The sequence below is a fragment of the Sorex fumeus genome, unplaced genomic scaffold, assembly GCF_029834395.1.
Source record: "Sorex fumeus unplaced genomic scaffold, SorFum_2.1 ptg000009l, whole genome shotgun sequence".
Lineage (NCBI taxonomy): Eukaryota > Metazoa > Chordata > Mammalia > Eulipotyphla > Soricidae > Sorex > Sorex fumeus.
The window spans coordinates 11,777,940-11,803,568 of record NW_026606066.1 but is presented as its reverse complement, the minus strand read 5'-3'; the positions used below and the strand labels follow the sequence as shown (position 1 = coordinate 11,803,568).

Here is a 25,629-nt window from a genome sequence, read left to right as displayed (position 1 = left end):
AACTTTTTTGTTATTTTGTGTTGGATAAATATTTGCATTGGCTAATCACTTTTGATTATGATCCATATTGCCTTATTTTAATTTTAATTTCTCTTTCAGACTGATAATATGTTATCATACTTAACCTTGCAAACTGAAACAAAATGTTTATATTTGATTAGAAGAAACCTTTTACAGAATGTATGCTATTTTGTGTCTTTTTTTCCTCCATTTTTTGCATATTTAACTTTTTCCTCCATTTTTTGCATATTTAACTTTTTTGTTATTTTGTGTTGGATAAATATTTGCATTGGCTAATCACTTTTGATTATGATCCATATTGCCTTATTTTAATTTTAATTTCTCTTTCAGACTGATAATATGTTATCATACTTAACCTTGCAAACTGAAACAAAATGTTTATATTTGATTAGAAGAAACCTTTTACAGAATGTATGCTATTTTGTGTCTTTTTTTCCTCCATTTTTTTAAAACCATTTAACCCTTTTTCTTTGTCTTTTTGCCGTATAAATTAAATTCATCTGGCTTCTTCGGTTTATATGTTTAATGCAGTGTTGAAGTACACCCCTAAAGGTCCTCACTTTAAATCTACTGCTGGCAAATTACTTTATAAGCATTATCTTTGAAAATAAGTTCTTTACTCAGATTGAAATACCTACTCTGTTTATCATGTATAGATCTATTTGAACTATTACATTATTTTTCTTGTGTTTTATGTCTAGATTATAGATTAGTGTCAAACCTCAATTGACAAAGTTTTTAAGATGTGTACTGTATACTGCTTTTTTTACTCCCAGCATGAATTATTTTATGTATTTTATTTTGCCGTGTGATTCTTATTTAATGGTGGCAGTTTTAAATTTTGAAGATATTATAGAGAAAAGAAGTTAAGGCAGGATTTTCAGTAGACATAATTCTAGCTGTCTCAGTGTATTATTCTCTGCAATTGGGACATGCCTATCTTTTATTGATCTGTACATTACAATGTAGAGGAAATTGAGGTCTCCTGATTTATTTTGTCAATTGAATGCATTTGTGATGCAATTTCTCTTTTTTTCTTTTAAAGGTCACGATCAGTAGTACTTGGGGTCATTTCTGGCAATACTAAGATGACTACGCAGTACTGGGGATCTAGCATGAGCGTCATATATATTTCAATACCAGTCCTGACAGGTGCACGCGCTTGCACAGGCGACCACACGCTGTAGTGCTCAGGGCTTACTCTTGTCTCAGTACAAAGGAGTAACTCCTGTTTGTGCTCATGAGACCTTATGAGGGGCAGGGTATTAAACTGGGGTTGGTAGCATACAAGGCAAGTACCTTAACCTCTTTACTATCCGACCGCTCAGTTACCTTTAAAATAAATTCTCATTCTTTCTGGGGGGAAGGAGGAAAGAGGAGTTGGGTTATACTCAGCTGTCTCCGGCTTTTTCTGGCTCTGTGCTCAGTTATTTTCCGTGGCAGTGCTTGGAGGACTATATGTGATGCTGGAGTTTTGAACCCGGTTGGCAGAATTGCATCTTAAGTTCTGTACATCTCTCTGGTCCTCAGTTACTGTTTATACAGCAGCAAAAATTTCACTAATGCTTTATTTCTCATTGTTTAAATATTTATGCTTTTTTAATGGTTGACTTCAAAGTGTAGTTGTGAATACTTTTTTTGTATTCCAGTGACTGTAATGCATTTTAAAAGTGGAAGAATTTGTTATAGATTAGTAGAATCTTCTATTTGATGAAGAAATTATCCAGAGGGAAAGTTAGTATTATCCCACTAACAGCCAGTGTAATAAGATAGACTGGTTTCTTGATTATCGTCTATTATCTTTACCATTATATCCTGCTATGATTTCTTTAAGCATATTTGTTGCTGAACACAAGTATAGTCGTGAACATATCTAAAGTTAATGACTGGTATATCACTAATTAGCTCAATGATTTTGGAAGTTACTCAACTTTATTTTAAGTTATATTTCAAGGCCAGGGAGTTAGTACAGGGCTTAAGATACTTGCCTTACATATGAGTGACCCCAGTTCAATACCAGGCATTATGTATATAGTCCGCTGAACACCATAAATGATTCCTGAACACAGAGCCATAAGTAACCCTTGTGTATCTTGGGGATGGTGACCCAACCCTCCATCCCCGTATTGATATTACAGATCACATGAAATTAGGGCTGGAGCGATACAGTGGGAGGGCATTTGCCTTGCACGCGGCTGACCTGGGGATCCGAATTCAATTCCTTCGCCCCACTTGGAGAGCCTGGAAAGCTACCGAGAGTATCATGCCTGCACGGCAAAGTCTGGCAAGGTACCCGTGACATATTCAATATGCCAAAAACAGTAACAACAAGTCTCACAATGGACATGTTACTGGTGCCCGCTCAAGCAAATCAATAAACAATGGGAGGACAGTGAAAATGACAATGACCATGAAATTACAAAATTCATGATTAGGTTTAAGGTATAAAGTGTTTCAACACCAGTCCCTTTACCAATGTCCACTTCCCTCCAGTCCCTTCACCAATGTCCACTTACCTCCACCATTGTTTACTTCCCCCCTCCCACTTCTGCCCTTTTGCCTTGTACCCACCAGGCTGCTTCTGTAAGAGGCGCTCAAACATACTCAAACATTGTGTATGTATATATAGTGCGTGTGTGTGTGTGTGTGTGTGTGTTTCTGCATTATGGTTATAGTAATGTTAATGATCAGGTTTCGCACATAACACTACCACCTTTTAGTGCAACCTCTTCCTCTCAGTTGAACAATTCCCTCTACCATAATCATTGCCTCCTCCCTGTCATATCCCCCTTCAAGTGATTTAGATGTGTAAAATGCTAAGTAAAAGACTCCATTTTATTGAGAATTATATACATAGAGTCTATAAGTTGTAGCTCTCTTTTTGGTTCTTTTCATTGAATTATAGAATAATTGGCTCAGTTGTACAGAGATAAGGTTATGTTCACATTTGGAAAAAATTGTACATGTTTAGGAGTTGGATAGATATCTCAATGAGCTGAATGTATCCTTTGATCCCCATTACCCATGGTACCTTGAGCACCACTAGGAGGACCTCTTAGCACATAGCTTGCACATAGCGTGGTGTAGCCTTGAGCACCTAGGGTGTTGCCTCAAACTTCCACCCCCCAATAAAATCCTAGTAGATGTTTTGTGCACTAGCATATAATTATAATACTAATAATAAAGGTGCAAAAATATAGTACAAAGGTTAAGGCTCTTTCCTCGTATGCAGCTATGACTGCCACCCTATTTCAAATCTAGCATTGCGTATGACTCATTGAGCACTGTCAGGCATGACCCTGGAGCCAGGTATGGTCTCTGATTACCTCCAATGGGCTCCACCAAAGACAGTATAGGGCAAGAGTGATATTACTGGGTTAAGGCACTTGCCTTGCACATAGCCAATACTGGTTCAGTCCTGGGCACCATATACTCTTGGGCACCAGAGAGCCAGGAGTAAGCCATAACCATCATAGGTGTGCCCCTCCACTGCCCACTCCCCCCAAAAAACACCCCAAAGAACCAAGCCAGGGCCCAGGGAGTAGTACAGTGAATAGGGCACTTGCCTTGCACTCAGATAACCGAGATTGATCCCCAGTACCCATTATGTTCCCTCAAGCACCAACAGGAGTAATCCTTGAGCCTGGAGCCAGGAGTTAAGTCCTGAACACTGTCAGTTGTGGTCCAAAAGCAAAACAACCAATAAGTTAATGCCAGATGGTTACTAGGTATTTGCTACTTAACTTAAAAAAATTTTTTTGGCCATATTTGACAGTATTCATGGCTTACCCCTAGCTATGCACTCAGGAATTACTCCTGGTGGTGTGCGTGGTTGGGCCATTTGGGATGTCAAGGATCAAGCCCAGGTCAGCCACATTCAAGGCAAATGCCCTTGCTGTAACTGCTGTACTGTCGATCTGACCCAAAATTTAAAGCTGTGCAATATTTCAGAGTTAGTGTGTAGGGTTTGTTGAAATAACACCTTATATATTCAACATCATTAGTTATGAGGAAATGCCATAAAAATCACAAGATATAACTTTTTACACCTTTCCTTTCCAGTAAGGATGGTTATTATAAAAAGATAAAGACAAACAGCAGATGATATTGAGAATTGTGTAGAAATTGTAACCCTAGTGCATTGCTAGTGGGAAAGTAAAATTTTATAGCCACTTTGAATAGGAACTGGGTATAGTTCTTAAAATTTAAATATGACTACCTTGTAACTCTGCAATTTCACTCTAAGTTACATAAATCACTGAAAACATATTCAGACAAAAAAATTGTACCTAGATATTTATAGAATAATTATAAGTTACGTGGTAGAAATAACCCAAATGTCCTTTAATATAATAAAGGAAAAAGAAAATGTGTATTCATTTAATAAAATATTTGGAATTAAAACAATAAAATCACTATCACTGTCACCCCGTTGTTCATCAATTTACTTGAGCGGGCACCAGTAACGTCTCCATTCATCCCAGCCCTGAGATTTTAGCAGCCTCTCCTTACTCATCTTTCCCAACACTGCCATATTGGAGGCTCTTTCAGCGTCAGGGGAATGAGACCTGTTATCGTTACTGTTTTTGGCATATCAAACATGTCACGGGGAGCTTGCCAAGCTCTACCATACTTTCAGTAGCTTCCCGGGCTCTCTGATACACAAAACAATGAAATACTGATACATGTTCCAATATTGTAGATGGATCTTCAAAGCATAATGATATGGTCAGGAAGATAGCTGAAAGGACTGAAGTGCAGGCTTCGCATGTTGGACCTTGAGTTTTAGTCCTTCATGATCCCAAGAGCAATGCTGGAGGTGACCTCCAGGCATATAGTTTGTGATAGCTCTTGAGTTTGGCCAGATGTGTCTGGCCATACAACAAACAATATGTCTGGCCAAGCAAAGAAACAAACAAATAAAGAAGCACATTATAAGTGAAGGAAACCCATTACAAAATTATTGGATATTTATTGGAACTGGGAACATCATTCAAAGACACTTGCCTGGCATGCAAAATGTCCTGAGTTCAATCCCAAACTGCATTCCCATTGCCTACTAAATTACCAGGTGTTACTGTAGTGACCCTCAGAACTGCCAGACCCAAGCACCAAAGATAATATTTTGTATGGTAACATCTATAGAAATAGAAGACAGTATTTAAATACAGAGAGACAGAAAGTCAATAAGTGATTTCTAAGGGGAAGAAAAGAATCTGTAGTGGATGCTAATGGGAGTGTGTTGTCTTCTGGGATGATAAAAATATGTAATTGCTAATAATAATTTCTTGAACTGAATATACTGAAAAAGCTCAATTTTATGCTTTAATAAGATGATTATATAGTAAATTATTTTTCAGTAATTAAATACATTTTAATTAGTAACCTCTTCCTAGCATACCTGCTACAGCTGATCCTACAAATGTAATTGTGAAACAAAGCAATAAATGAAAACCTATACAGTTTTCAAAAGCTAAGATGGCCAATTGGTTATGAGAATGTACAAGGTATATGTAGTAATTAAAAAGGGAGATCTGGGACGGAAAGCAAAAGACCATGAAACTCCCGCACTTCCTTTTAAGAGTTTTAGACATTGAAAAGAATATAGATTTTTTTTCTTTCTTCTATTAGCTCCCTCTGACTGAGATAAAATTAGTATCATTCAGAATGTTGTATAGAACATTTTTCTGTTTACCATATAATTGATTGATAGAATAAATATATCTCATTTTTGTATATGTGGTTCTTACATAAATGAAGAAAGATAGCACCTTATAAGTATTATGTATTGGGGATTATAACTACTATATATCTATAGGAATGTTTTAACAATTAAAAATAAAATAACAGGACTGATAAGGTAGTACAGAAGGTAAGATGCTTGCCTTGCATGTAGCAGACCCTGGATTGAATCTCAGCTCCACATATAGTCCCCTAACACAGCCAGGGGTCACTGCTAAGCACAGGTTCCCTAAATACTGCTGAGTTTGGCCTTCAGATCAAAATAATAATAATAATAGTTATTATTTATATTAACAACCAGAACAACAATAATAAGCAGCTCAGGGACAGCTAAATGGAAGAACATCTGCTTTGGGTGTTAGGGATTGTGAGTTAGATAGCCAGCATGGCCCTACTGCCATTGGGGGTTCCAAGCGCCATATCAAGTATGTGTTCTTTGGCACACAAAAAACAGGAGTGTACTAGTACAACAATCAAGTATATGAGCTTTGGTAATCACCAAAAACAACTGCTGGTGAATAATGCAAGCAAAACAAAGTGCCCAAGCACAACTGAAGTGTTTGATCCCTTTCAAGCAGATGTGTGAACACTGCAACGAAGTGTGTGACTGCTGCATGACAACCAAGTTGTCTGTCATCCATTCACCACAAAAACAATAAGAGGGGGTGGAAATTAAATTATAGCGAGTGAATGTATGTGAGTAATATTTAACAACCTATTTGACATAAATGGAAAATTTAAATACACATGCACAAATGGTTTTAAGGACACTGAACATCAGATAACAGAGAAATTATATACTGAGAGACAGAAATCAAATAGGGTGAGAATACTGTTGCCTCAGTTTACTATATTGAAAGATGTTCCAGGCCCTGTCACAGAACATAAAAATGGTTTTGGAGTTCATGGGAGACTTCTTACTGTTTTGTTTGTTTGCTTTTTGTTTGGAGATCACACCTGGCAATGCTTAGGCATTATTCCTGGCTCTGCACTCAGGAGTCATTTCTGACTGTGCTTATGTGTCTATTTGGAATGCCGGGAATCGAACCTAGGTTGGCTGCAAGCTAGGCCTAAGCCTTACACACTGTACTGTGTCAAGCCCTGTGGAGTGCAGAGACTTTTTAAATTAAGGAGACATTGTTGAGTGTCTGTGACCACAAAGTTTAACACAATTCCTATGGTGAGATATCGAACAGAAAGTGTACTATTGTTAGAAATCTGCAGAGGGCCAGAGAGATAGGACAGGGGTAAGGCACTTGCCTTGCGCATGGCTGACCTGGTTTGGTTCTAGACCCAGCAGCACCAGGAAGGATCCCTGAGCACAGAGTCAGGAATAAATACTCTGCACAACTGATATAGGATATGGCACCAAAATAGAAAGGAAGGAAAAGAGGGAAGGAAGAAGGGAGGAAGGGAGGAAATGAATCTGCACAGGATCCTCCTTAAATTTATAGATGAGTAATGTTCAGGTTTTCATATGAAGAATGTACTTGAAGCTGGGTAAATAACCTTGGAGAAGATTAAAAGTAGAAAGACTATACAGAATTCTCAAAGAGATAGGGATAGTGTCAGTCCCCACTTTCAGAACGCAATAATGATAAAACTTACAACTTAACTTCGTTTTTTTTTATTTTTAGAACATTACAAAGCCATTCATGATTGAATTTCAGTCATACAGTATTCCAACACCCATCCCTCCACCAGTGTACATTTTTCAGCACCAGTGTCCCTCCCATCACCCTCCACCCCTTGCCTGCCTCTTTTTTTTTTTATTTTTTTGTTTGTTTGTTTTATTAGTGAGACACCATGAGGTACAGCTGTAGACTTACAAATTTTTGTGCTTGGGTTTCAATTATACAATGATCAAATACCCATCCCTCCACCAGTGCCCTTTTTCCACCACCACGCATCCCAGTATCCCTCCCACCCCCATCCCTCCCTCCCACCCTGCCTCTGTGGCAATTGCCTGCCTCTTTGGTAGGCACTTTTCTTCTCTCTCTCTCTCTCTCTCTCTCTCTCTCTCTCTCTCTCTGGCATTGTTGTTTGCAATATGGATACTGAAAGTTACAACCTAATTTTAAAAATAGGCATATATTTTGATTAGGGCAACAAACAAGATATAAGGCATTAAATAGGCATATGAAGAAATAAATTATAATCGGTAGAGAACATATCATTAGTTACCTTTACATACTTGTTAGTATGATTTAAAAAGACAGATCAGATCAACTCAAGTTTTAACTACATTGTAAATGATCTTGAGCACTCATTCACTACTGCTGAAATGCAAATGTTAGAGTCATTTTGTAAACCAATTTAGTGGCTTCCCTTGAAATTAAAAACTTAGTATTTCAATAAAATTAAATTAAAAAATAGCACATTTTAAAAAAATTAGTGTATGATTCAGCCATTCCACATCTTGGCGTATACTAAATGGAAGTGTAAATATATCTGCATAAATGTACAGGAACGTTTATGTCATATTTACTTGAATAAAAAAGGAAACAATTCAAGTATCAATCAGCTGATAAAATAAAATCTGCTATTCATGTGAAACCCAACTAAGTAATTGGTACATACAACAAAACTAAAAAAATCTCAAAATTATCTTACTAGATAAAGAAAGCGAGATAAAAATAATGCCATAATTTAACTTATTTAAAGTCCTAAAAATGTAAACTAAACCTTTTTGATTGAAACCATATCCAAGTAATTTTCTGGGAGCCCAAATACGGTTAATGTATAGGGATCAGAGGAAAATATTATAAAGGATTATGAGGAAGTTTTTTAGGATAATGAATTTACCATATTCTTAATTATGTTAATAATTTCACAGGTATATATATATGAAAATGATCTAATTGCAAATTTTAAGTGTTTGAAATTTATTGTATGTAGGTTACAAGAAGTCTTCACTTTTTGTAGTTCCAGTATGCACAGCTTGCATAAATTAAGTATAATTTAATTGCATGTTAAATTATAGCTAATGCCTAAAAAATGTTTCAAATTTAGCTTACCATAGACTATTCTTTGTAAATGTTACAGACATTACAAACTTGCTGCTAGCTCTTTGGTTCACAAATCACTATTTAAACTACAGATATACATGATCAGAGATCAGCTTTATTACTGGTTACAAAACCTCTTGGTAATTTTTCACTGCACATTTGATTTTCAGTTCATGCATAGACAACATAACTTGTAGTTGTAATGCCTCCTTGCAGCTCACATGACATTTTACTAAAATGATCAATCAAAAGACGGAACAGGCTGGCTGTGGTGTTTAATTATATATGTCAACTTGACTGGTTTATGGAGTACCCAGATTTTTAGTCAAACGTCATTCTACTTGTATCTATAGGAGTGCTTTCTGATATAACATGTGTACTGCAAGCTGGATAAAGCTGATTGCCTCCCTAACATTTGTCCCTCAGCAAATTAAATAAAGGCAAAAAAGATACCCTGGCATCACAGGGTACTCACTCCTGCTGACTGATGAGCATAGGAATGACATATATTTTTCTGTCTTTAGTCTTCTTGAGTCTCCAGCAGCCAGTTTTGGGACTAAAATACCAAAAACCTCTCCTGAACTTAAAAAATTCTTTATTTTTTTGCACTGCTGGTACAGCTCAGCTGAGGACATCACACAGGTAAATCAACTTCCATATTCTTGGAAAAACTACTGCTGAGTGAGTACATTTCAGGTACCTCTTCTATTTTTTTCCTTAGGCTTGTTTGTTTGGTATTGGAGGTATACCAGACAATACTCAGGACTTATAACTCTGCTTGGCAATCACTCCTGGCGGCGCTTAGGAACCATATGTAGTGCTGGATTCAAACCTGGGTTATCTGCCTACAAAGCAGGTCCCTTTGCTGCTGTATTGTTACTCTAGACTCAAGATTTTTCCATTCAGTGTGGAACTATACTGTCACTCCTCCTAGGTCTTCACCTTGCCAACTACAAGTTATGGGACTTCTAACTTCCATAATCGTATGATTTAATTCTTATATCTCCGTCTACAGCTGTATAATGTTAACCCAGTTTCTCTAGAGATCCTGGGCTAACATGGATTTTGGTGCTGCTAATATGGAAGCAAGTAGCTGCTATATCAAATACCTAAAAAATGTACCAGTGACATTAGAACTTTGTCATGTGTATATATACTAGAAGACTTTTGAGGTGCATGCTAGAAATATCAACAGACAATTTTGGTGAGGGCCAGATGTAGGATAGTTGAAGGGAAAACTTCCATATTCTTGGAAAGCACATTAACCATATCGAATGTTTGGTAGAAATATGGGTATTCAAGACTATGTTGATAAAGTCTTGGATGGAAATGATGGTCATTTTTTGGAAACAAGAGGAAAGGAAATCTATATTATAAACTGCTGAACCATGTTTATATATACTATGAAGATACAATCTGTGATAAATGAGATTTAAATATTGAACTGGAAACTTCTAAGTCAAATATCAAAGTGTGGGCTGAGTCCTACTTATTGCTTATAGTAATATGTTGATAGGAGAGTGATGTATTGAAGGCATAAATTGAAAAGCTTATGCTGAAGAGGATACTAGGATATAACTGAACAAAATTTGATAAAGAGAGTATGTTTATAACTCATGGATTTAGTAATTTCAACAAAGCTGCAATAGAGATGGGATTATACCAATATACACCTTGTGCCAAAGACTACAGAGAAAACAGGACTGAATAAAGTATGACTGCTTAACTTCTTGGATTCTAGGAGGGTCTTCTTAGTTGCAGAGGTCTACTGTATAATGGCCTTGAGTTTTGAGATCTTGGGAATTCCACTGCTTTTGCAGGACTAGGGAACAAGGCTGTTTCCTACTCAGTTTTTAATGAAGGCGTCTTCAGATAATATCACTTATATGTGGTATTTAGAGTAACTGGTTGAAGAAATGCAGTGGTTTAAAGGGGGATGCCTAGATCACCCTTGGCCCCAGAGTATAGGGAGGAAAAGGAAAGAAATAGAGTGAAGGGAAAGGAGGAAGAGGTAGATGAGAAGCAACTGGGGCAGGAGTCAAGGGGACCCGCAAACATAGGTGCTGTTAAGTAAGGATAGAGCTAAATATCCAAACCAAAGTGTCAACAACACTGAAATCAGGAGACCCAAACTTTAAAAACCAAATTTAAAAGATTGCTGTCAAGATGGCAGGCTGGAACTGGGGGGAGGGGGGGTGAGAAGCAGAGATAATCTGGGAACACCGATGGAGGGAAATTGTCATTGGTGGTGGGATCAATGATGGAACATTGCATGTGTAAAACCCAACTATGAATCATCACTGTCATCATCACTGTCACCCCATTGTTCATCCATTTACTCGAGCGGGCGCCAGTAATGTCTCCATTCGTCCCAGCCCTGAGATTTTAGCAGCCTCTCACTCATCTTTCCCAACACTGCTGTACTGGAGGCTCTTTCAGGGTCAGGGGAATGTGATCCATTATTGTTACTGCTTTAGGCTTATCGAATATGCCACGGGGAACTTGCCAGGCAATGCTGTGCGGGCAGGATATTCTCAGTAGTTTGTCGGACTCTCTCAGAGGTATATATATATTTCCCTCTATGATTTGTTGCCTACTGTATGAACTCTATCAAATGTGGTGTGGTAATTATGGAAAATGGGTAGGGAGTGATGATGTGTCCAGGAATATGTTCACTCACACGTGAGGCTCGGCCTGAGCATGTGGAAAGTGGCCTGGAGTGTGGAAGCACTTGGGGAGTGGAGGTCAGCTGCTGGGGCTGGGTCCCTTACGGCGAGGAGGGCTCTCACCTGCCCCCCTCTGGAGCACCCCAAGTGAAAACAGCCTGGCGGGGAGTCTGGTGGCATGGTTATGGGCGCCTCATTTTATGCTCCCTTCTGGGAGAAGCAGCCGTGAGTTCTGGAAGGTGGCCGATGAGGAGATTATCTGGTTTTGGCAGGAGGTGGCTTATGGGCATGAACCCTGGTTCACCAGAGACTTAGGGGAAGCAGGCAGAGGGTCTCTGCTCCTGGGTCCTTTTGAGCCCAGAGTCCAGGGTTACAAAGTTTCACGTTACCTAGTTTCCTTGGGACTTCACTCATGCGAACTATGAGTGAATAAATTTGAATATTAGAATAACAATAATATTTGAATATTATTATATAATAATATATAATAGTGGGTAGGGCGTTTGCCTTGCACGTGGCTGACATGGCCAACCCGAGTTCGATTCCTTCGCCCCTCTGGGAGAGCCTGGCAAGCTACCGAGAGTATCTCGCCTGCACTGCAAAGCCTGGCAAGCTACCTGTGATGTATTCGATATGCCAAACACAGTAACAAGTCTTACAATGTTACTGGGCCCACTCTAGCAAATAGATGAACAACAGGACAGTGACAGTGACAGTATTATATGATGTATATTATATATATTATTATATAATTTATATATTTGCCCCTCTCAGAGAGCCCGGCAAGCTACCAAGAGTATCTTGCCTGCACAGCAAAGCCTGGCAAGCTACCTGTGCCGTATTCAATATGCCAAACACTGTAACAACAAGTCTCACAATGGAGACGTTACTGGGCCCGCTTGAGCAAATCGATGAACAATGGGAGGACAGTGCTACAGTGCATAATATATTTGGGCTGGAGCGATAGCACAGCGGTAGAGTGTTTGCCTTGGTTGGCCGGTCTGGCCAAGCCGGGTTTAGTTCCTCCACCCCTCTTGGAGAGCCTGGCAGGCTACCGAGAGCATCTTTCCTGCATGGTCTTAGCCTGGCAAGCTACCTGTGACGTATTCAATATGCCAAATACAGTAACAACAAGTCTCACAATGGAGACGTTACTGGGCCCACTTGAGCAAATCAATGAACAACGGGGAGGACAGTGCTACAGTGCTATTATATATTCAAATATGTAAGTCTCACAATGGAGATGTTACTTGTTCCTGCTTGAGCAAATCATTGAACAATGGGAGGACAGTGCTACAGTGCTATATTCAAATATATAATAATATTTTAATATCAACTATGAATAACTTTGTAATTCAGTAAATTAATATTGAGAAAAAATTAATGGACGGGTCCTCACAAAGTGCTTTAAAGGCATATGGCTATCTTGCAGGGCTATTAGGCAGGAAACTACCATCCTAGTGGGTCAAATGTTAAATCAAAAGGAATTATTATTTTTGTTTGGTTTTTTGAACCACACCGAGCAATGCTCATGGCTTACTCCTGGCTCTACACTCACGAATTCCTCCTGGTGGTGTCATGCTTGGGGGATCATATGGGATTCCAGGAGTCCAGCCGAATGCAAAGCATGTGCCCTACCTGCTGTATTATTGCCCCATCCCTGGAAGGATACCAGGTATCAAGCCCAGGTCGGCCTTAACCACTGTGCTATTGCTCTGGCCCCTAAAACCTTACAATTTTTTTGGTGGGGGGCAAATTTTCTTGGGGGTGGGGTGTATCTCCTGGTGGTACTTAAGTGTACACACACACAGACACACAGACACACAGACACAGACACACACACACACCGTCACGACCACCATTACCACCCTCCATTTGCCAAGCATGCATCAGTAACAACTGGAATTTACCTTGTTAGGTTGGACTTGCCAGGAACTTGTCGTATCTTTTGCATTTTTCCCTTCCAGATGGGAATGTCTTATCTTATTTCTGTTCTGTTTCACAATTTTTTTTAAAGCGGCTAACTTATCTGTTTCTCAGCCTTATAGCCAGATAGGAATCTTATGGTGAAGTGGTACCTTGAAATCTCACCCATAATCTGATTTAGATATTTAAATGAATTTTTTACTTTAGATTTTGGGTTTACTGCACACCTGGTGGTGTTCAGGGAATCATACATCTTTGCTGGGAATTGGATGGTATCCCAGGTCAGCCACATGCAAGGCCAAGCACAAGTTGCCCCTGAATTTTAGACTTAATTTGGATGCTAGAATGAGTTGAGACTTTGGGGGCTATTGAGAATGGAATATATTTTGCATTGAGAAAGGCATGAATATTGGGGTGTCAGAAACAGAATGTTATAGACGGAATGTGTCATCCTAAATTCATGTTGAATTCAAGTGAGTGTATTTGGAGATGGGGCCTCTAAATAGTTACGGCTGAATGAAATAGGGTGGGCCCTGATCTGAAAGGATTAGTGTCCTTGTAAGAAGAGACAGAAGAATGAGCTCTCTCTTCACCATGTAAAGACTCAATGAAATGGAAGCCACCTACAAGCTAAGAGAAAAGAACTCAAAATGAAGTGTTCTTTGTCTGCCCCTTGATCTTGGAGTTTCCAACTGTGAGAAATTTCAGTTGTTTAAATCACTGTCTGAGGCATTTCGTAATTGCTAAGCAGTTAACACAGATGAAAACGCAGGGAAAAAAAACCAGTGATAATACTGTTAGTGAAATTCAGACATATTAAATAGAGTTATAAATTAAGTACCTGGGGATATTGACACTGCTGTGATTTAAAAGTTCCAAGATTAAGTCACAGGAATTTAGTGAAGGTGAAGTTATCAATATAAATGAAGAAAGTCATTGTGATGAAAAGGATTAAGATGTCCCAGAGGAAGTCATATAGTAAACAGTTTCCAAAATACCTCTTCAAGATATTTTATGTCATTGAAAGAGTCAAGAATAAAATGTTGCAAGCTGATTAAGACTTAAAAAGCAATAAGAGGGCTGGAGCGATAGCACAGCAGGTAGGGTGTTTGCCTTGCACTCAGTTGACCCGGGTTTGATTCCCAGATCACATATGGTCCCCTGAGCACCGCCAGGAGTAACCCCAGTGCATTGCAGGGTGTGACCCAAAAAGCAAAAAAAAAAAGAAAAAAAGTAATAAGAAAGTCCTCAAGAAGGTGCTCAGGTGCTCAGTCTTACCTTAAGATAGAGGGGAAGAAGGCAACTGCTGTGTGTAGTTTCATTTTTTTACTGATTTTTTTCATAAGGCCCATTTACCTTTAAAGCTCAGAGCAAGTGGACATTGCTCTGGCCTCAGGGTGCTCTAGGCTGCAAGGGCTACACCTGGAGGGTTATAGGGTTTGAATATGCATGAGGTGCTAAAGATTTAACTTAGTCCCTCATATCTACTGTGTATATACTGTACCACTTGAGCTATGTTCTACCTTGCATAGTCATTTTTGTCTTACATTGCCATGCAAAATAAAGATGACATATATCTCAAAATTTCCAAAAATATAATTAAAATTTATTTTGAATTAAATTGTATTCAAAGGTATAAGAAACTGTAAATAGGGCTGGAGCAATATCACAGCGGGTAGGGCATTTGCCTTGCACGCAGCCGCCTCGGGTTCAATTCCCAGCATCCCATAACGGTCCCCTGAGCACCGCCAGGAGTAATTCCTGAGTGCATGAGCCAGGAGTAACCCCTGTACATCGCCGGGTATGACCCAAAAAGCAAAAAAAAAAAAAAAAAAGAAAGAAAGAAACTGTAAATATTAAATACAACTTAAAGACCAAAAGGTTTTGGAGCTGGAGAGATAATACATGAGTTAAAGCACATGCCTTATGCCTTGCCCTGGACCAATCCTGGTTTTCTCCCCAGCACTGCATTTGGTCTACCAAAACGGAAAATCTTTCACTGGTTTCCAGCTCAACGGTAAAAATTCCAAGTCTTAAATGGCTTTAAAAGTCTCAAAACATAGGAACTATCTTTGGCACTCTGTCACTTTCTTTAATGATTCTCTTCTTGACCTCATCAGCCTATTTACTGTTCTTGAAAAACTAAGTGTGCTCTTGACTCATAGTCAAGAAAGAAGTTACAAATAAACACAGAGGAATGGGAAAACTGTAATGGGAGAACCCCAATAAATCTAAACTTCCTGAGGCTGTGTAGGAAGGACAACAGTGTTATCCTACAGGCTCCCATTTGACCCAGCTATACCACTTTTGGAAATATATCTTGGAGAGGCAAAAGACTATAGTAGAAATGACATTTGCACCTGTATGTTCATTGCAGCACTGTTTACAATACCCCAGATCTGGAAAAAACCCGAGTGCCCGAGAACAGATGACTGGTTAAAGAAACCAGTATATCTACACAATGGAATACTATGCAGCTGTTAGAAAAGATGAAGTCATGAAATTTGCGGATAAATGTATTAACATGGAAAGTATCATGTTAAGTGAAATGAGCCAGAAAGAGAGGGAGAGACATAGAAAGATTGCACTCATCTGTGGAATATAAAGTAACAGAATGGGAGACAAAACACCCAAGAATAGTAGAGATAAGGACCAGGGGGTTTACTCCAATGGGCCCTGGTTTGATCTCTGCAACCACATATAATCCCTCAAACACCACCGGAAGCAATCCCTGATAAACCCTGAGCACCATGGAGTGTGGCCTGAAACCAAAAAATAAATAAATAAATAAATAAATAAATAAAACATGTTACTTCTTATTTCTTTACAGAAAAAAAAAAGCTTGCAGGGCTGGAGAAATAGTATAGCATCTTGGACACTTGCCTTGCACAAACACACTCTGGTTCTATCCCTGACACCCCATGTGGTCTGGTTCCCCACTCACCTCCTCCCTGCCCCTCATGCCCCCCCCCCCACCATGGAGTGATACCTGAGTGCAATGTTTATTGCCTGAATCTCACAAGGAAGTAAACCCTATGAGGGCAGGTTATTCTCTCTCTCTCTGTCTCTCTCTCTCCCCCTCTTCACTCCCCACTTTCACCCCCTCTCCCTTTTTCTCTCTCCTTCTCTCTCCCTCTCCCTCTTTTTCCCTTCCTCTTCCCACTCTCATCCCTCCCTCCTGCCTCCCCTGCTCCTCCCTCTCCCTCTTTCTCTTCCTTCTTCCTCTCCATCTCTCTCTCCTCTAGGTTCAGAGTGATTCACTTCACCAGAGTGATTCCTGTTAATATTTAGGGAATCTTAAGCAGTGCTGAGGTTTGAACCATAGTTGTAGTGGCTGCAACTGCATGCAAGGCAAATGCCATCTCTCCAGGTTACTTATTTCCTACTGAAATCCTAGCATTTAGACTAGTACCTGGCATATCATAAGTGCTGAATAAGTATTTCTAAAACAAACAAATGCTGACTGAATAAAAGGTTACAGTGTTGTAATTAAAGAAGTTATTAAAGAATTTTAGACTTTAGAACCAAGATTCCTGCCCTTATACTGATATTTAACAAAAGTTTTAGAGAATCAAAATGTATGCTTATATATGTATGTATTCATATATATATAATTTAATGTGCACATATTTAAGTACATATCTACATATACTTATTATGCAGTATTGTGAAATTCATATGGTCAGTTGATTTATTATTAAATTTATAAATAGGTTTATTTATATTTATAAACATAAAGCTTTAGTTGCTATTGTATGGCCCTGTCTGTGGTTAACCTATATTTTACAGTTGCTGGATAATGTAGTTCTGACACATAGGTCATTGATGCTTTTCACCTCTTCCCTTCCTTTCTTCACTGTAGTATCGTATTTTCTATGGGTCAGAAATACGCCTGTTATTGCACACACATTTACTTCTGGAGCTTGCTGGGGGTCTCATATATATTAGTTTGTGGTGTCTACACCTGGCTGCAGTGCTTGTTAGGTTTTGCACTTCTTTAAGTATGGCACTAAAGTACACCTGACTTTGGAGTGTCCAGAGATGGCATTGCAGAGACATTAGGGATCACAGTTGGCTCATGCAGTAGCAATTGGTCTTGAACTTGTGGACTCAGGCCTGTAATTTTAGGTGCTAAGTCACTGAGCTAAGCCACTGTGCTAGCCAATGGAATAAGCCATCAATAGTTTTTGTTTGGATAAATGAGTAAGATGAAAATGAAATGACCAATCTTTTTTTAAAAAATTTTTGTTAGTTGAAACACCATGAAGTACAGTTGTAGACTTACAAATTTTTGTGCTTGGGTTTCAATTATACAATGATCAAATACCCATCCCTCCACCAGTGCTCATTTTCCACCACCATGAATCTCAGTATCCCTCCCCACCCCCCCCACCCCCCCAATCCCATCCTGTCTCTGTGGCAGGGCATTTCCTTTTGTTCTCTCTCCTTTTGGGTGTTGTGGTTTTCAAAAGAGGCAATGAGTGGCAGTCATGTTTGGTCTATAGTCTACTTGTAAAGCAACGCAAAAACCCACCAAGCTTTCTTATTGAAGAGGCTAGCCCAGAAGACACCAACAGTATTGGAGTGCTAGACAACCTCTCTGACAAGGAATTTAGAAGGGAGCTACCGAGGATGCTTAGGGAGCTAAAAGAAACAGTGGAAAGCAATGCCAATAAAAGACAAGAGGATTTAAAGATAGAAATGAGGAAAATGCAAACGGAAATGTCAGACCTGAAAAACCTGGTAGGCGAATTGAAAACCTCAGCAGAAATGACCAATCTTTTATCAATATTAAGTGACTTCTGGCTAACTTGTTTAGCTTTTAAGTGTTGCAAGATTGTTTTCCCATTTTATATATTAATTCAGTATAATACTGTTATGGTAGCTTTTTCATACCACTTTTTTTTTAATTTTGTCATGATGAGGGGCACACAAGTAGTGCTCAGGGTCTCAGGGATCTCAGAGCCCACATCTCTCCTGACTGTGTGGCCTGGATGTTTCAATACTCAGGCCTGATAGCAATGCTGCTCAGGGTCAGAGGTGTTCTCTCACCACTTCCTTAAGTTCAGACCATCAAGGAATATTAATATAAGCCCAGTTACAATGTTTGTCAATTTCTCTGTGTAAACTTTCCCAACTATGATCATTTTCAAGCTACCAAGATAGGTTCATGAAACAGGTTGGTTTTTCTTTTGATTTGGCTTAGTGGCCATACCAGGCAGCAGTAAGTGGTGACTCATGGTGTGGTACTTAAGCAGAAATTTGTTCCCTGCTATGTATAGGGGCAACATGCAGTGCTGGGATCGAAAAACATGTGTTCCCTCTCCCGAGCCAACATTTTATGTATTAAAAACGAGTATTTTTGTCAGTGTTAGGTAGATTCTTGTGAATAGGATTTGCTAGTCAAAAGAAAATGCATTTTAAGAGGGAGAGAGAGGAATAAAGGAAGGAAGGGAGAGAGAAAGGGAGAGAGGGAGGGAGGAGAGGACAGGAGTTAAGGCATGTGTTTCATCATGGCTTGCTCCTGAAACACATGGTTCCATGAGCATCAACAGGACCAACTCTAGAGGCCCCCGAGCACTGCTGGTGTGGGCTAAGTAATTCTTGAACATATCTGGGGTTGTATCCCAGGTCCTCTGAATGCCACTTTAGAGCTCCTCCCACCCTGCCCAATAAGCTAATAGATAAATGAACTCATAACTTTGCTAAATTGTCTCTTGTTGGAATTTTCTTTCTTCAAACCTTATAAGAAATAATTACTTTCTCCTATAAGAGCCATACCGATAGGCTGTGTGTAAAACTTGGATTATTTTTCTTTTTGCCTGTTTCTTGGATAAAAAAGTTTGAGTAGTCCTTTATTAGAATTGCTCTTATGAGTAAAGTTGAGATTTGTGTGTGCCTGTGTGTATGTATGTGTGTGTATGTATATCTGTATGTATGCGTGTGAGCATGTGCACATGTGACACTGCAGACCCCATACATGCCAGGCCTGTGTTCTGTCACTGAGCTATATCTCCAAACTTTTTCCTACTTGGGGGATGAGAGTCTCATCCAGTGGTGTTCAGGGCTTTCTTCTGGTTAAGAGTAGAGTTCAGGGTCCTGGTAGAACTCAGGAACCATATTGGGTAGGAGATTGTACTGGGGTCAGCCACGTACAAGGAAAGGTACCAATTCACTGTACTATTTCTGTGGCCCCCTTTTTCTTTCATGTGTGACATATATAAAAACCTTTTCCTTTATTCTGATTTACCAGGGCTGGAGCGATAGCACAGCGGGTAAGGCGTTTGCCTTGCACAGAGCCAACATGGCTGACCCGAGTTCGATTCCTCTGCCCCTCTAGGAGAGCTCGGCAAGCTACCGAGAGTATCTTGCCTGCGTGGCAAAGCCTGGCAAGCTACCCGTGATGTATTCGATATGCCAAAAACAGGAACAAGTCTCACAATTTGTTGTAAGACATTATTGGTGCCCGCTCGAGCAAATCAATGAACAACGGGAGGACAGTGCTACAGTGCTGATTTACCAATGTTTTTCTTTTTTGTCCCTAATTAAACCATTTTAGGAAATTTCCCCATACTCTGATTATGGAAGAACTGATCTGTAATTTCTATTCTTATGTGATGCAAATTATAATTCCCTTCCCTTTTTTCCCTAATTTGTTTTGATTGTGGTGATGACCATGGTCACCCAGCTGATTGTGGAACTAACACACCCCTCTACTGCAGTTCCTGATTGAGCTGCACACTTGATCACAGTGCTCACTCACTCAGCTCCATTACTTGCTGGAGGGTTGCTTACTAGTACACATAATTTGTGTTTGCACACCCTTGGTTTAGTGTGTGTGCTGGTTACTGCTTACTTTGTAGCACTGTGGATCACAAATGGCTGTGACTCTAGGTAGGATAAGACTCAGCCTGTGGGTTGGTGCTAGGGATGGAATTCTTCACCTCCTGCCTACGAGGCACATGTTCTGCTATGGTTCTTGCTGGATCCTTATGTTTAAATATCTGATCTTTTGAAATGTGTTCTCCCCGCAGATCCATATTCATTTTGTAAAATCATATAATGTCTCAATTTTCTCAATACTACCTGTTAAAGAGCTTCTCTCTTCTTTGCTGCCTTGAAATAAAGCTTTTATTTACATAAAATTTCCATATGTGTTTGAGCCAGTTTTTTTCTTCTTTTTGGGTCACACCCAGCAATGTTTAGGGGTTACTCCTGGCTCTGCACTCAGGAATTACTTCTGACGGTGTTGGGGGACTATATGGGATCCTGGGAATCGAGCCTGGGTTGGCCACGTGCAAGGCAAATGCCCTACCCGCTGTACTATCACTCCGGCCCTGTTTGGGTCAATTTCTTAATTTTCGTTTTTTGCGTCATACCTGGTGGAGGTAAATGTTCATTTTTGTCATCGTGCTCAAGAACCATGCTGTGCCAGGGATGGAACTTAAAGCTCCTGATTGCAAGGTATTGACTCCAGTTTTTTTGAGTGGATTCTTGGGCCCAGTATCTTAAACTTTTTCAGTTTTGGGGCCAAATTCAGTAGTGCTCAGGACTCACTCCTGGTACTATATTCAGGAGTTATTCATGGAGGTCATCAGGGAGAAATATATAGTGTTGGGAATTGAACCTGGGTCAGCTGCATATAAGCAAGTGCCTTAACCCCTGAACTCTTTTTCCAGTCCTTGGGGGAGGACTCCCAGGTAGTGCTCGGGAGTCCCTGGGGCCATTCCCAGTGAGTGATACTCAACCCCACTGTGCAGGCTTGGAGGTTCAGTGTTCAGTGCCATTGTGATGTTCCTTCTCTGGCCCAGTGCTGCAGGGGGCCACTTGGGTCTCCCTGGCAATGCCTGGGTGGTCACCAGGACCACACTCAGTGGTGCTCATATAACCTTGTGGTGCTGAGGATTTAAACTCAGGGCTTAGTACATACTATCTCCCTGGCCCCTCTGCTGGTCATTTTTTAAAATGTGTCAATGCCAGCTATTAAATATAAAAGCTTTATAGTAGATGATTTGACACATATCCCCACTCCTAATGTTCATCTCTCCCCTCTCCCCAGTGAATTTTATAATCAGTTTATGCTTATAAAGGTGTTCTCAATCAGGTAGAACCTTCAAAGTTTAAAACAAAAATAAGAGAAGAAATCTTGTCCACCACCCCAGACCTAATGAATCTCTGCAGTTTGTTTTTGGACGTGTACATTTTGAAAAAGGCCACCCAGCTGATCCTGACAATGCCATTTTAAAAAATTTTAAAACTGCCTGTAATACCTTAGAAGTCTAATTCTAGACTATTCAACTATTTATTTCCCCTTACATATATTCTGAATTTTAATGATTCCATTATTTATCTAGTTCTATATGCTAGAAATTCTTTATTCCTTCAATCCTTCTGCCATAACTGTTTTCAGTAAACTGTAATCACCAAATCCACATTTTATCTCAAAAGTATCCGCTTTAACTCTAGTGCTACAGTTTTTTACCATTTGTCATGGTACTTAAGCAAGTTTTAAAAATACACTTGCATTGCGTACACACTTATTACTTCCTAAAAATATGTTGCTCTTTCACTACATTTTTCTCGGACCCTTCGTTTCTTGGTTGGTTTTGTGGGCCACACCTGGCAGTGCTCGGCAGCTACTCTTGATTTGGGGAATCGTGAGGTGTTGGGAATTGAACCGCAGCTTCCAGCATGCAAAGCATACACATTAGCTCTGTATTTCCTTTTGTTGCCTCTTATGGATAAACACAGCTACTATACCAGGGCATGTTAGGCCTTTCATTCTCAGTTCCCTCCCTCCTTTTTCTCCCTTATTCCTCCTATTCTACATTTCAAATGAAATATTTCTATTGCATTGAATTTCTCACTAATTGATTGACAACTGACCTCACAAGTAGTTCTGTATTTAAACTTATGATGTGTTTCACTTAGAATCACCTCCCTCTCCTTGTCTTTTCCCTCTTCTCCACTGGGCAAGCGCTCAATATTTAAGATGTAGTTCAAATAACATCATTTTGATGACGGTTGGAATTCATTGTCCCTTCCTCTTTTATTCTCACAAAATTTTATTATTTGTACCTTTATAATGTGAATTATGTGAGTCTCTAATCTCTTAGGGATTTCACACTTTCAACATCAACCAGTATGTGAGCTTTTCATGTTTCCCCCCCTGCCTTAAGCAGAGTGCATAGCAGAGAGCAAGCACTCAAATGTTTGTTCAATGAATGAAAACAAAGCATCATTAGTCTATACCAGTTGAAACAGAAACAAGACATGACAGTGGCCAGCTTATTCTCCACTGCTGAAATTTCTCATTTGTTTGGGTTCTTGTAGTCTGCCTTCTTATACTTTGTTCACTGTACATGGCAATTCCTTACTCTTTGAAGATCCATTTACACCTACAGTAGCAAATTAGGCATCTCTCCATCTTTATATTTACCTATTAAGTTCTGTCTAGGACCTAAAAATAGATGCTGCTTTACAGAAGAAAGTGTGACAATTTAGTCTATAAGGTGGCATAATTAGTCTATGGAGTAGGTACATAACTTGCACAGAAGTTCAGAAATAATTATCAGTAATATTGGAAATGATGTTTGATCATTAAATTCTCTTACAATATAGCATTCAGTGAAGTGCTAATTTAAATGTTAGAAGACTAAGTGCCATGGGAGCCAAATTATTTTACAACTACAGTAATTTTCTCTTTATATCTCCAAAATTCTATTACTATGTTATAATTTTTGAAACTATTAAATGTCATAACATGAAAAAGGGGAGGAATTATATTAAAAATAAGTTAGGTACATTTTTTAGTAAAAGGGCACCATAAACTAGAATACAGCTCTAAACTTCTAATGTACCTGTATTTTTCAAAATTACTAGAAAAGTAGATTTAATTAAATAGTTAATATGTTTGAATTACCAAACAATAAAAATTATTTAAGATATATTTTAATATGGAAAAAGCTTAAAAATACAAAATTGATCATTTGAGTTTTTCATTTGTTTTTGTTAATAATTGGTTTCTACAATCTGCATTTTGTCTTTGAAAATGTTACAGAGATATTTTGCAAATTTTATAAAGCACCGTTGATAATAATAATAAAAATATAATTTTTAAATATTTTCAAATATGCTACAAAGTCAAGTTTTTTCATCATCACTACTTTTGCCCTTTACCCAAAGCTCTTGGATGACACCAAAGTTTATTTTATAGTAAATTACCTCATCTTTCAGCAGAAGGAAGGTCAGCTTTGTGTATGTAATATGTAAACTTCAACTTGAAATTATATATATCTATATGTATATAGACATGTATGCATAACAATTTTTGGACTAGGTTTTTAATCAGAATGATAGTAGTTTTTACTGTTTTTCTGTAAATTGGTGCTTTCATTTCACTTGTACCATTATTTTCTGTTGATTAGCTATAGATCTAAATTTAAATTAATAAAAGAATTTTATTTTGTTCAACTCTTTCCCCACAGGTTTCCTTTCTAAAAACAAGACAATGAAAATTATATGAGTAAGTCTCATATCCTTAGTATGAGAAATCATAGTCTTATAAGTTATGAGACCTACTGTTTGGGCAACTAATGAACTCTTTTCAAACCTAGAATTATTTGCAAGTATTGTTGGAACCAAAAATTGAATGATGCTTTGCAGTATATTCAAACTACTTGTAAAATATATAGAAGTTCTCAGTCACTTAGGTGTGGAATTTAACTTAATTTCAAGAGATGTTTTCACAATTCTATATGAAAATTTAGAAAACTGATGTACAGTTATATCTTATATTTTTAAAATTAGATATTTTCACAGTAATGCTAGGGATTAAGCAAAGTATTAGAAATGAATTGTTCATAAATGTAATACTTCTTATATAGAAATATCACTGAATTGCCCTGTTTACCTCAAATGTTTTCAAATACTATTTCAGTAATGGCCACTTTTATACAAATAAACATGTAATTTTTTTTGGTATGTTACTCTGGTTGGAATAAATGCTAGCGCTCACATTTATATTTTGCTCTCTTTTTTTTCTGAAATATTAGTAAATTTTGGAACTGCAGAACTGTTGACCCAGTCATACATGTACATAGCTTGGCCTCTGAGTTAATTAAATATGAGTTAATAATATATTATAAGGAAATTATTGCCCTTATTACAGTTATTAGGTAGTTACTCAAATTATAGCTTCAAAAGAATGCAAAGCATGGAAAACTCAGGATTAAATTATGCATTTGAACCTAGGGCCAGCTTTTACTGTAGAGACAGTTTTCTGCTAAGAGAGAAATTGTATGTCATTGAAATTAAATGCTTTTCTGGGGATGGAAGGTTCCAGTTTTTAATGAAATTACTGAGTGTGGTGTAGTGAAATGATTAAAATCTGTATTCCGGGAATGTGGCAGGGGAAAAAAATCAATAAGTGCAAGCACAGCTTTGCTGCTCAATGTGAATCCTGAGAATGAAATAAACTACTACAAAAATAATAATTAAAAACATATCAGCACATTAATTTATTTAGCATCAGTCTCCTGAGACATCATCTTCACTAATTTTTAGCATACATTTTACTATGTAATGAGCAGCCTTCTTTTCAGATATCCCTATTAGACAGGCAGTATTTCTGCCCTTCCCCCAGTGCTCCTGCATTGCAATCATTGTACTTGCACTTATTATGTTACAAATGACCGAGGTAAGGCTGACATTCTCAGTGCATGCAAAAAGACCTAGTCTGCCAAGCTCTTTTTTTCCTAATGAAGCAGCTTTGTGAAATCTTCCCATGTGTTAATACTAATGAAGATCCTCCAACACAATTAAAATCACAGTCAGTGGTTTAAGAGGAAACATACAACAATAGCATCTTTTAAGATACATTTATCCACATATATGTGTACAGAATTTACAGAGTATGAAATTATTCTCCTGTACTTTGATTTTCACACTATCTTTATACTGAAAAATTATTCAACTTTAAATTATGTGAACTTTGGGACTTAAAATGTTGGAAGGGGTCAGAACTTCAATGGAAACATTGTAAAAGCTTATTGAGTAACTAAGTATTTAAGTTAAAAAAATTAGGGTGCTATGTAGTCTTGTACTGTTGGAAGGGAATGGGTGTACTTTACCTTTAATTTAACTTGGTTTCAGAATGTTGGAGTTGCAAGTGGGGGTTGCCAGGGGTAAAAAGCTAAAGTTGGAAGAGCTTCTGGGGCCCGACAAAGAATATAGCTCAAGTGTAGTTTAAAGATGAAGCAACAGAC

The 25,629-nt window shown here is 38.4% G+C and overlaps 1 protein-coding gene across 15 annotated transcripts in view; it reads left to right on the top strand.

Moving 5' to 3' along the window:
- Positions 1-25,629, top strand: part of BAZ2B (bromodomain adjacent to zinc finger domain 2B) — a 407,328-nt gene that overhangs the window by 101,634 nt on the left and 280,065 nt on the right. The gene's annotated exons all lie outside the window — the stretch shown is intronic.